Genomic DNA, 13,616 nt, shown 5'->3' with positions numbered 1-13,616 from the left:
GAGCAGCTCCATGGGGCCCCCGGTCCATTGTCTGCTTTCACGGGCCGTATTGCCATGAAATCCAGTTGACCTTAAGAAGCTTCCGTGAGGATTGCATCAAGGACCTCAGAAGTGACGTTCTGCTTGGAAACTCAGTTTCCTCAGCTGCCAGATGGGGTTCACGACAGTCCCTTCCGAGCAAGGTTTCTGCGAGGTCAGTGAGTGGACACAGGTAAGCAGAGTCCTGAAGTGATGGTCACCCACTCCTTCCCCTCCGTGGGCCCCTTCCCAGGCAGGCTGTATGGGGAGGTGGCCGCAGCACAGAGCTGGGAACTGATTGAGGCTGAATTCAAGCCAGCCCTGCCCTGTACTAGCCGAGTAGCCTCAGGCAGGACAAGTAACTTTATTGGGTCTGAGTTCCCTCACCTGAAAAACAGATGTGCAGTTACCCTCACGCAGAGCTGAAAAGATCTGACAGGGTAACATTTTAATAAAACAACTTGACACTTAGTGGACTCAATAAATGTTTGTTCTCATTCCCTTTCCAGGGACTTTTGACCCAATTCTTTCCCAGAGGTATCAATAGAAAATACATGCATGTGGTTAGAGACTGTGTCTTTTATAAATATGAGGGGGGGAACCCCCAAAATTCAGAATTCTCTTTTGCAGGGTGGCCCCTTGCAGTACAGGCTTCCCCCTCTAGGTGAGTGTCCTAGGAACCCATCTGTATCAGTGTACCAGCTGGTGTTGTAGCGAGAGGCTGCGTTTGGCTTCAGTGAATTTTTCTGAAGACTCTTGCAATGCATTTGCCCATTTCATGGTGGAGGAGTTAGGAGCACACCTGCCCACAGCTCGCTGAGTGTTCAGCAGCTTTTGACCAAAAACTACACGATCCCCCCTTGCCCCACCCTCTCTATTCACCCGATCTCACCCCGAGTGACTTTTTTGTTTCCTGGATGAAAAAAATCCTCAAAGGGAGATGTTTTGCTGATGTGGAAGAGGTGAAACAAAAAATGGAAGCAGTACTAAAAGGCATCAAAATTGATGCGTTTAAAAACTGTTCTGAGCAGTGGAAAAAACATCTTATAAGCTATATTGCATCAAATGGAGAGTACTTTAAAGGTGACTGATGTTTAAGCCTGCAAGAATAAATACACAATTTTTTTTATAAATGAATTCTGGGTTTTTTTGGACCCCCCTCATATATTTACATATGTAGTTGTTATCATTACATAATGCAATTGTGAAGCTGGCAAATCATGCAGAGTCAGCTAGTTCCTATACCATGATTTTTTTAAGATGTTGACTTACTTTTTCAGTTTAAAAAGATAAATCTAGCTATTCTAAAATGCTAAGTTATCAAAGGTGTTCACTTACAAAATTTTAAAACCATACTTGGCACTATTTCACACCACAGTTTTTCCTTATTCCCTCCCTCCCTCTCTCCCTTCCTCCCTCCTTTCCTTCTACCATTATTCCATCATTCTTCCATCCATCCATCCATCCATTTATCAATCTATATATCCTTTAATCCATCCATCCATCTTTGTATCCATCCACTCATCCATCCACTCATCCATCCATTTATCCATCCATCCATCCATCCATCCATCCATCCATCCATCCACCCATCCAACATATATGGCTACTCTATTCCAGGTCCTTATTCTGGATGCCGGCCACACAGGGATAAGACAGACAGGGTGCCTGACCTCAGGAACACTTGCTTCTTGGGAGGTGGAATGTGGCTGAAAGAGCATGTGATTGGGACCTTGGCTTGGCGCCTGGAGGGGGGCGGTCTTCTCTGACCTCAGGCAAGCGGTCTGGGCGGGAGTCGGGACCCGCAGCATCGCCGCCGCGTCACCACCGTCGCCACCGCAGCTGCATGTTGGTAAGGCGCGTGAGTGGCGGAACCCTGTCGGGACACCAGCCTTTGCTGTCTGCTGTGGAAGCCGCTCCGTGTGGACGCCTGTCCCCAGGATCCATGGGCCACTTAAGAGGGGTCTGTGTGGGGTAAGGGTGCACGTGGGACATTTAAGAGGAAGGCGTTGGACTTTCTGTGAAAGCGGAGGGGTATCTTGAACAATCAAGTGGAAATGCCAATGCGATGGGAATTTTTTTGCACCCTAAGTTTAAAATTAGGTTTATACCCATTTTGAGTAAATCCCTGCCCCCCTCTCCCCCCTTTAGCTTCAGCTGATCTGAGTGGGTTTTGTTATAGCCAAATGTCCTCCACCTTAGCCCGGTGAGGATTAATTTGCTTAATCGTTGGAACAACCCTGGGAGACTGGATTATTTACTGACATCATTTTAATATATCAAGGATCAGCCAGGTGAAGTGACTTGTCCTGGGTCACAGAGTTGGAAAACCTCAGAGGTGGGCTTTGCACCCACAGCCCTAGGCTGGTCTTGAAGCTGAAAGCAGGGAAGGGCATGTGTGAACGGGGTGTGCGAAAGCTCCCACGGGGCCGAGGGGCGCTGCCCGCAGCGCTGCTTGGGAGGAAGACGCGCGCGGGAGACGCCGGAGATGCCGGGGCGCCGAGGTCTGATTCCTGGGCTGCTCAAACACGCCAGGCCGCCGTGTGCAGGGGACCGCAGACCAAGGGGAGTCCCCCTGCGCAGGATCAGCATGAACACTCCCGGCCCGCCCGGGGCCTCCGCGAGGGAATGACTGCTCGGCGACAGTCGGACCAAGGGGCCTTTGCTGCAGACAGATGATGTCATTACTGCGAGTGAGGCTTGAGCTGTGAGAATGACAGTTTTATCGCCCAGGGACCCCCACAACCGGAACCATCTGGACTTTGAAACGCTTGGTAACACAACCTCATAAACGACCCCTGCGCGAGATGTGCCGCGTGCGGAGACAGAGCCAGGAGTTTGCCGGGGGAGGCAGCGAGGCCCCGCCGGGACTCGGGGGGGCCTCAGGCTTCTAGGCAGGGTGCTTTGCTGTGTGACCCCAGACAGCTGTCTCCCCTTCTCTGTGCTTCACTTTTCCTCCCTAACGAGCCTTGCTTATTCAATTCATCCGGAGACTTGGCGCCAGAAATCATTCACGTGTTCTCTGCTAAACACCTCCCGAGGCCCTTCTCTTAAGACCCAGGGCTTTCCCCACCCTGCCGCCCCCAACTATGGAAGCGCCGGCTCACAGGCGGCTGGGTGTGCTGTGTGCGCCCCGAGGGATGGGGATGCTCCGAACGGAGCCCTGTCTTGCAGGCCCTAAGTGGTCTGCAGGGGGAAGGCATGGGCACCGCCCCGGGGGCGCGAAGAGCATGTTCTTCGAGGCCAGATCTTCCCTCCATCACGAGCCCAGGCTTTCAGTGCCTGACCTGAGAAAAAGAAAAATGTCGTTTCCGGGCTAAGCTGATAAGCCATCTACTTTTAAGTTGTCACCAGGAAAGATGGAAGGAGACCCGGGACGTTTCCAGGTGTGGCCTGTGGGAGGTCTCGGAGGTTTTCATTTGGGCCCCAGAGCTCAGCGGAGGGAGGGAGATGCAGGAAAGAAGAAAGGTGACAGATGGCTACGTCATTTGGCCCACGAGGTTCTATGGCATCGTCCCACAGAGCGAACAGATTATAAAGAAGAATGATGTGTAATTAGGCCTTTGTGGACACACGGCCACTCGCATGCTTTAGTGTGTGAATTGGTCCCTGTGGATGGAAATCATGCTGCATGTATCAAAAACTTTGAAATATACATACTCTTTGATCCAGTTATTTCACCACTAGGAAATCACCTTACGGCAAAAATTGGATGAATGCAAATATATTCTCACTATAGGATTAATTATAATAGTGAAAGCTTGAAATAACCCAAACATGTGATCAATAAGGCTGAAAAAAGTACACTTTAACCCTGCACTAGGATATATGCAGCTATTTTTTTTTTTTTGAGCATGGCATCCTATTTCTATTTCTATAAGGCAATTTCTATTTTGAAAAGTGGAATAAAATGATGTGAGAAAAATAGCCCCACATTTATCGGGCTGCTTCTTGTTTTTCTCCACCCCTGTGTTTCTGCCCTTAGAGTAGACTCTTCCTGTTCGATTTCCTGGGCCTCATGTTGCACAAAGTTCCCAGACCTTCCCTGGGCTCCAAGCCCTGCAGGATGTGAATGCTCTGTTCTCTGAGCTGCTCCTTTGTGTTGCGTTTCACGGTCTGCCTGGTGTCAAGGTGAGCTGGGGCTATGATGCACATTCCTCCCTGAACTTGGCTAGATCCATGTCTGACTCACCTTTGGTCCCCAGAGTGGGGCTGATGGTGGGGGAAGGAGGGAAGCGTTGCCTAGTAAATCTCCAGTATGAGAGAGGAATGTACGGGAGGCACTGCAGCCAGTTTCAAAATCAAACGCATCAGTCTCACTCGATGTCCTGCATAATGTTCTTGCACTCACCCTGTGTCCTCATTCAAGTTCAGTACCACCCCTGGCTCGCTAGGGACGACACTCTCCTAATGCTAGGTCTGGGCTGGAGGAAACTGTCACTATGGTGGCCCTAAGTCCAGAGAGTGAGAGGGAGAGACTTCGCGATGTTCCTGGGAAGTCCCCTCTCCATCTGCTTTGATGAAATATTTGAGCCTGGGGTAGGGAGCTACCTCCTGTGTCTACTCCCAGGGCCAACGCTCCACTCACTGCCTGAGAAAGCCACAGAAATTTTAGAGAAGCAGATGTGGCATCTCTGGATGGGCGAGGGGGTGTCCCCAAATGGAAGGACAGATAGAGGCGTCCTCTGCAGGCTGGACTGGGAGCTGATCCCTGGGGGCAGTGTCCGTGGAGAGAGTGGTGATTTATCTCTCCAAACACCACGGTTAATTCTCATTCGTCAGGAGACAGTCCCTAAATCCGTTCCTGCATCCTCTTCAGTTGTACTCACTTTCCTCCCCTTGGTATTACAAAAGCAATGCACGTTGACTGGAGAAACGCAAGAAAATACAGATAAATAAAAAGAGGGAAAAGTTTTTAAGAGCATAACTCCATCACCTAGAGACTACATCCTATTTAATTTTCCCTATTTATATTTTATATTTATATTTAATAATCTCTTTGTATTTTACATAACCAAAATATCCCCAGATCATGTGGACAGTCTTCAATTGCTTTTTAGTCACTACAAATATGTTATTAAGATCTTTCTGTGTCATCAACTATCTGTCAACATATGGCTTTTAACACCTGGGTGGTGTTTTCCTGGAGCCAAGAGGAACCCCGAGAGCTCTCTGGGCCCCCCGTAAGATGACCCTCCAACCCTTGCCCCAGTCACCGCTGGTAGGAGTGAAGAGGGGGCCTTGTTCTGGATGCTTCTGGTAAGCCCCCAACACCTTACTCTTGCACCCCACCCCCCACAAATGCATCCAGCCTCCCCACCACTCTCTCTGCCTAGAGACCCTCAGAAATCATTTTGTTTCTCCCTTTATCCCTTTTCGCGTTGGCCATCCAGGACCCCTTGGTCCTCCTTCACGCCCTACACTAACCCCGCAAGGACTGGCTGGGCGGAGAAGCAAACACCCACCACCCACACGGGCACTGTCCGATGCCCTGCTTTATCTCCTTCATACCCCATCACTGTCAGAATATGTGTGTTTGTGTGTATGTATGCATATATGTATATGTATGCATATTATATACGTGCATGTACGAGGTAGAAGTGTCTGTCTCCAAACACTGGGATATAAACTCCACGAGGGCAGGAGTTTTTGTCTGCTTTGTTTCATATTCTACATCTCCAGTGCCTAAAACGATGCCTGGCTCCCAGTAAGTGCTAACTGTGTATGTTGGATGGATTATTGGATGGATGGATGAATGGATGATTTCAGTATGATAAAAAAAAAAAAGGCTGCCATAAACCTTCTCATGGCAAATCTTCACACTCATTTAGAATTTCCTTTTGATAAACTCTCAGAAATACAATTTGCTGGATCAAAAGATAGAAGATAGGCAACATTTTTTGCTTTTTTTTTTTTTAAGCCACTTGGGAAAACTTCGGCATGCTGTATTTAGAAGGCCTATTTCTTCACACCTTCAACCATAGTAAACTTTAGCACTTAAAAACGTTGTTCCCTGTTCTGGGAATGGCGAAACTATAGCAATAGTCAAATGAGTGGTGGGTGCTAGGGGCTTGGGGAGAGGGTGGAGGGGTGAGTAGGTGGAGCACCAGGGATTTTTTTAAAAGCAATGTAAGTATTCCGCATCATATTGTCATGATGGATAAGAGAGATTATGCATTTTTCAAAGCCCATAAAATTTTCCAGCACAAAGAACAAACCTTAATGAATGCAATTTAAAAAAATCAGGGATCCCAGGAAGCAACGGAGGCTGTGAGGAAGAACCTAGTTGTAATACCAACACATGAAATGGTCACACTAGAGGGGTTGGGAAGAGAAGGCGCTGGCCCTTGTAATTCTGGAAATGCGTGGAGCCTGAAAGGCTAAAGGCAAAAAGAACTGCAGATGAGCACTGTCCTCTAGTTGCTGAAGTTGTTTCCCACGGGGAACCAGGTAACAGTTCTGATGGCGCCGTATGTGCACACTAGAATTGAAGAATTACAGAAATGGATGGCACACAGTGGAGCCGGTTTCTCCCTGCTGGAGCAGGAGTTCACAGATAAGGAGAGCAGGAGGTGGGGTGATCCCTGCCGTCGCGCCTTAGAGCTGGGGACGCCAGGGTGAATTCACGCGTAGCTTAGTGTAGATACGGATGGTTACACAGTAAGTGTCACACTAGGCTTTAGACCCACATCTGTCAAACTCCAGAATTTCCTAAACACTGAACTGCGAAACGCCCCGTGTGATGTTGGCAGGGGAGGGGAGGGAATCCTGGCAGCTGCATGGGTGTCCGGGGACAGCCTTTGCTCTGTGCTTTAGCGTAGGGATGACAATAGGTATTCCGAAGCGAGGCACCATGTGGCCTAACTAAAAACTACAAAAGAGGTCCCCGAGCTGCCGCTGTGATAAATGACACACGAAGGCACCAGACTTCCTGTCTCAAGCTGGGGGATTAGAGCCGGTTGCTCCAGACTCTGCTGAGGATAGCAAAACGGATGACCTGGAGTCACGCCTGGAAGAGCGGTGTGATGGTCAGGGGCCAGCGGCCAGCACAGGCCCATGCCATACGTTCTCATAATTTAATGCTGAGGCTCTGAAGCCAGGAAGAACCTCATCTCAGCATGCTCAAATAGTGCCCCAGCTAAGGGGGCCCCACTCACAAGGACCTGCCTTCTGAGGCCTTGACCTCAAGGGGTGGCACCGAAATCCAAAGGCACTGGACTCAGGGGAGGGCTCTGACCTCTGGTTTGGCTGTGTGTCTTGTGCAACCCTGAACAAGTCCATTCACCACTTCAGTCCTTGGTTTGTTCACATCAAAATAGGAATCATAGCCCTTGCTTTAGAGACCTCACAGGATTTTCCAGTGGATAAATAAGAGCTCTAAGAGCTAACAGTTAACAGAGCCCTCTCTACAGACCCACATTGTATATGCATCATCTCGTTTAACATGGCGATTTTAGCGGGCATGTGTTTATATTATCCTCATTTTATAGTCGGGAAAACAGGTCCACAGGGATGATGTCGCTTCTCTGAGGTCACCCAGCTTGCAAAGATTAAGTCGGAATTTAGGGCTCAAAGGGTAATGGCACTATGCACATTCCAGTGTGACGCTAGATGGAAAGAATGCTTGGAGGCCTTTGGACGCCTGGGGAAGGAGTTAGGAGCAGCTCAGAGAAGCTGGACCGGGGTGGGTGTGCCTCATAGCTGGGGCTTGGTGTTTAACTCTGGGTGGGTGCGCAAGTGGAGGGGGTTCGGAGAACCAAGATGCAGAGAAAAATAAGCTGGACCAGAGAAAGCTGGCAGGGACGGCGAAAGGAGAGGTGTGGCTTTCAAAAGACAAGGAAAACAGGGGAAGACAGAGACACAGAAGAGGATTTTTAGGAAGTCTTGTCATTTCCATCTGAGGGCTCCCACTCAACCTGCCGTGAAACCCCCCCTTTTTGTCTGCGCCTCCAGAGCTGGGCCCAGGTTTGCTGTGGCTGGTCACAGACGGGGTGCTGACCGAGAGGGCCCAGCCCCCGTCTGCCCTGGCGCCTGCCACAAGCCTGCCTCAGGCCCAAGGCTGTCCCACGACTCTGCAGGCTGCTGCTCCTAGAAGCCCTGGTGTGGGGTCCACTGCGGACACGGCTTTTTAAGGGAGTGAGCGGCGCATGCTGCAGGACCCTAGTGGGATCCTGGCAGAGCTCCTCCTGGGTATTTGCAAGTGAATGAAATTGACACAGTCACCCATCTCCCTCCTTCCCTTCCTTTCTGCCTCCTATTTTCCCTTCTCTTCCCTTCTTTCTCTCATTTTCTTCCTTTTCTTCTCTCTCACCTCCCATCTTTCCTTCCGGCTCACCCAGGCCTCTCTCCCATTTTCCAGTGTTGATCTTTCAGCCCCTGTGTGCATGACATTAGGCTGTGCCCCCAGCCTGCAGGGGTGAGGAGCATACCTGTTTGTTTGGGTTTTTTTAATGTTTACATTTATTATGTGTTTGCCACCAGGCAGTGGGTCTAGGAGCTGGTCACAGATATCTCTGTGTATTTATATAAGTCACAGTCCCTGTTCCCCAAGTGTCCAGATCCAGTGCGAGGGGGTGGACCTCTAAGCCAATCAGCAGAATACCCCCCACCTCCCGATCCAGCTCTCCTGGACAGCCAGACCCTTGTGAGATTTCTTTAATCGTCTCATTTCCGTGAAATGACAGGTTTTTCGCCTTCCACTCCCAGTGGTATTTTGTAAGCATTTTTCCATGTTGCTACACAATCTTCATCCTAAGGCCTTAATGGCAGCATGCTTAATATGCCGTGAGGTAACCTAATTTACATAACTGGCCCCCTATAGTAGCTCGTTAGTTTCTTTCATCTTTCTAGGTAAAATGATGAGCTTTTTCAGACCAGCCCTTTGTTGGGGGTGGGGGGTTGTGGGTCCAAAGTCCATGTGAGCATGAAAGGCACAGGGTAGATGGTTTGCGTGGTCGTTTGTGCCGGAGCACCTGCCTGTCTTTTTTCCATCCCCAGGGTGGCCGGGAGTATACAGCAGTTGCTTCATGAATGCTCACGGAGGACGCCTACCTTGCCTTTTTTCTCACACCTGTCACTTTGCCTTAGAACTCTCCCACCTGACGGTGACCTTCTAGCGGCCTTTTCGTCTCTCTGTCTCCAGTTCCCGGCACCAGGTAGCCAGCTGCTTGTGAAATGGAAGGGAAGGAAACAAAGGCAAGAGGAAAGCGGCAAGAGAACGGTTTCCTCCTGGCCCCCGCCACCCTTCATTGATAGGGCCTGCGACCGCCGTGGGGCGTCAGTGACTGAACACGCTGACACCGTGTAATTTATTAGCCCGAACAGTACAAATTATACCTCCCCCCCAGGACTCGCCCGCCATGAGAAGCTGCTTTTTATGAGTTTATCCTGGGGACCCAAATAAATAACCAGAGAAACAAAAACCTCATGAATTTTTTAAAGAGCTTATTGGAATCGGAGGAAAGCCTGGAGTTCCAAGTACAGACGTATCCAATAGGTCAGCATTCATTTCTCTTTACCCTCTTAAATCTTTTTTAATCCTCTTGCTTGCCAGTGTTAATCTGAGCTCTTTGCCCTGAATTTCCCTCCGTTTTGGATTATCAGGAGAACAACGCCTACCATGGGGCTTCCAGCTGCACTTCAGGCCATGCTATGGGGACCCCTGTGCCCAGTCCCCCGGTGAAGTTTGGGCCCTGGAGCTCGGAGGTGGCGTGACCCCATTCTCTGCTGGCACCTGTTTGGGGTGAGGTTAGAGGTGTGGGGTCGCCATGTGAGACCCCCAGTGTCCTCTGGAAGAAAAGCTTCTTAGCTGTGAGCAACACCCAAGCTTACCATCCTCCAAATGTCAGCCTTGCTGAAACTGAAGCAGTTTACAAGGTCTTGCTGAGAAATTCCATGTACTAGAAACTAATAGAAGATCAGCATTTTTCATTTCGATTTTTTTCCCCCTTCTCGCTGCCCAGGCTCCAGGTAATGCTCCCTTCAGCATTTTGAAGACATTCTTAAAAATTCTGGCAAGGTAGCTAATCACTTGATATGATTTATCATCTCCAAAGCCTGTGAAATGAGGGTTGTCATTGTTGCCATTTTGTAAATGAGGAAGTGGAGGCTTGAACAAAGAGAGAACCTGTGCCCAAAGTCACACACAGCAAGCGATGGAGCTGGGCTCTGGAACGACATCTATCTTAATCCAAAGCCCATGCTTTGATGCATTGTGATTACTTCCTCCGCTTGGCAAGTCAAGAATGCTCCCTCTGCCCTGGCCGGGCAGCTCAGTTAGAGTGTCGTCCCGATTCGCCAGGGTTGCGGGTTTGATTCCCGGTCAGGGAACATACAAGAATCAACCAATGAATACATAAATAAGTATAACAATGAATTAATGTTCCTTTCTCTCTATTTCTCTCTCTGTCCTTCTTCTCTTTCTCTCTAAAATCAATTAAAAAAGAATGTTCCTCCCCTGCCCCATGTGTCCTTTTGCGGTGAACCTGGCAACTGAGGTAAGCAGCCTGAGATCAAAGTTAACTGCAGCCCGGTATAGGTACCGCGGATATTCCATCTCTGGTACTCTCTAACTTCCCAGAGCACTCATCAGCAAACTACAGCCCACGGTCCAAATCTGGGCCACTGCCCATTGATATAAATAAAGTTTTATTGTCACACAACCACGCTCATTCGTTACACATTGTTTATGGCTGCTTTCACGCTATGAACGACAGTTGAGTTGTGTGACAGGCACCCTATGGCCCACAAAGCCTACAATATTTACTTTCTGATGCTTAGAGAAAAGGTTTTCTGGCTCCTAGAATATGGAGTAATCATTGTCTATTACCCCAGAATCTAGGGTAGTGGATGACAGCAACAATCCTGTGAACAGATTGCATTTCTTGAGTGCTGACTGTGAGCCGGGGGGGTGGGCTCTGCTCGTTGGTCTCCATGGATAACCTGGAATCCTCCAGCAATATTATCAGGCAGGTCTCAGAGAGGCGAGCAACTGCCCACAGTCATAGGGCGGGAGAGTAGGAGCCCAGGACTGAAGCATGGAACTGACTGACTAGCTCTGTATAAAATGAAAAGTGCCCCGCAAACAGACTGTGTACACAGTGCCTGGCGCCACACTGCACGTTGAGCAGGGAAGTGATGTAAGACGAGGGAGGGACAGTCTCTGTCCTCGGGAAATTCATGGGCTTGTTCAGGTGATAAGGATGCATCCACCTAGGACCACTCCAGGCCTTCCAAAGAATTTCCAGTTTGAGGTCGGCTCCTGTGGGTCTCTGGAAAGAGCCATTCCAGAAAAGGTTCCTATTTTCCCACCTGTGCTCAGACCACAGGACTGTGTTCTTGTGCCCTGAAAGAACTGCTCTTTGTTGTTGATCATTTGATTGGGGGGGCACAGAAGGGAGAGACCAGCGTTTGGGACCGTCCAAATCCCAGCTCTGCAGCCCACTGGTTGTGTGACCTTGGGAAACTGTCCTAATTTTTGGAGCCTGAGTTTCCTCATTTATAAAATGGGATGATGATTCCTATGTCATGGGGTCATTATGAGGTAAGGACAGCCTGCCATATAGTAATTACCCAATGTATTTGTTATTGGCTATTATTTTTATTATTATTAGTGATCAGATTTCTATATGAGTCATCTTTTGCTGCAATAATGATGCTATAATGCCAACAATCAATACAATATACAAGAACATCTATCCATCTATCTATCTATCTATCTATATCATTTTTTCCATAATTCCATGCATCAGTTACGGATGGCTCTGCAGGTTGGGTCTAAGCTTGCTCCCCTTCTCTTTCATTTGGGGACCAGTGGGCCACTCAGGACATGCCCTTCTAAAGGCAGCAAACAAAAATTTCAAGATGAGTGAGTGAAAACACGGGTACCACTAAAAGCTTCAGCTCAGAACAGGCCCAGAGCCAAAGCAAGTCACATGATTCAGCCCAATGGCAATGGGGTAGGAGGGTACTCTCCACCCGTAGTGAATAATAGTAAGGATGGAGAAAGGAAAGAGATTTGTGAGCCAAGGGCACCATTACCACAAATGTCAAAACTCAGCGTGAGTGCTGTACGATTCCTTCGTCCACCCAACATTGTCATCTATGTTTCTCAAGGCTTAGCGGCTCATCCCAATTCCTCAGCTCTCTGATGGAGAGTCTGAGGCTTCTGCCCCTCCCTGTGATTGTCTCCAGTCACAGGGAGCCTTAGGGATCGGCAGATTGCCACAGGGACACTGTATGCCTTCTTCCAGTGGGGTTTGGAGAGGTAGCCTGCAGCATGAGTTTCCAGAAAAAGTCTAATTTACTGCTGGAATGTGAAGGCAGCCAACCTCCCACTCCTACTGTGCGTCCAATGTGAGGGGAAAAAACAAAACAGTTACATGTTGGATAGTGACCACTGAAATTTAAGGGTCAGGACCCAATACTGCCCATTCGATTTCCTCTGGCTGAAATTTTTGGCTGTTCCACTGCCAAAGCCAGGTTGGCTATTTATTCTGGACACCAATGGCTGTCGTTACCATATTGATGAACAAAGCTTCCAAAATCATCTCAATACCAGGAAGAGTTCATTTAAAACAATAACAGCAACAACAACAAAATCAACATCAGTCATGTGGTGTCCACCCGAACCCAAGGGAACCTGGTGATACATTGAGTATTTTTGGATACAGACGGCTTGGGCCTGGCCTGGGTCCATGTATTTCCTCAGTAGCTCTTTCCAGAGTCCACATTATTTCCTAATTTGTTCCAGATACACCCTCTTGTGTGGCTCCATTTGGACACTGAGGTCATCAAGAGATGAGTGAGTTGGGAAACGAAGAAAGTAGGGGAAGAAAAGAAGTTCTTCACCTCACACATACGTTCCCTCCCTAGTTGTTGAGAGCCAGTGGTGTCCTGGGGGCTGGGGGTTCAAAGCCGAAGGGAGCAGGGGTTCCACTGCGCTGGCCGCACCAGATCCTCATTCAAATGCATCTTTTCAAGGTAGGTAGTGGCTTCTCGTCAGTCACGGCACTATGGTTTAAGCTAATCACAGCTATACCATTCTCTCGCCAATGGCTGGTTTAGGGGTTAGCACGTGACCCGGTTCTGCCCAATGAGAAGTGGAAAAAAAGTCTGTTAGTGGCTTTGAAAAACTTATCTCCATTACTAAGAAGGAACAATGAGAAGGAATAGACACTCTTCTCCATTGCTTGGAGCATGTGCCAATGTGACAACAGTGACTTCGACAGCCATCTTGCTCCATGCCAGATGATAGAAGATGAAGTGAACTCTGACGACAGGAGAGTAGAAAGATGAGAACAACATTCTCACTGATGTTATTGAGCTGCTAAGTCTCTAACCCCAAAGGCTACTTGGCCCTTGGACTTCCTGTTTTGTGGGATAATAGATTTCCTCAGTGTTTTTGCCAGTGTAGGCTGGGATTTCTGTTCTCTGCATACCAAAGCATCCTAATCAATGCAGCACTATTACTGTAGAACCTTGATTTGTCTGTAAAGGAGCAGGCACTGAGAAGTGGGTTAACTTGTCTAGCGTCACACAGCTGGGAAATGGCTGAATTTGATTGTGAACTCAGGACTCTCTGCCTCCAGCCCCTTCTC

Source organism: Pteronotus mesoamericanus, unplaced genomic scaffold, assembly GCF_021234165.1.
Source record: "Pteronotus mesoamericanus isolate MK-2021 breed Mesoamerican mustached bat unplaced genomic scaffold, CSHL_Meso_final scaffold_507, whole genome shotgun sequence".
Lineage (NCBI taxonomy): Eukaryota > Metazoa > Chordata > Mammalia > Chiroptera > Mormoopidae > Pteronotus > Pteronotus mesoamericanus.
The sequence above is the reverse complement of the archived record's forward strand: the minus strand, read 5'-3'. Positions refer to the sequence as shown.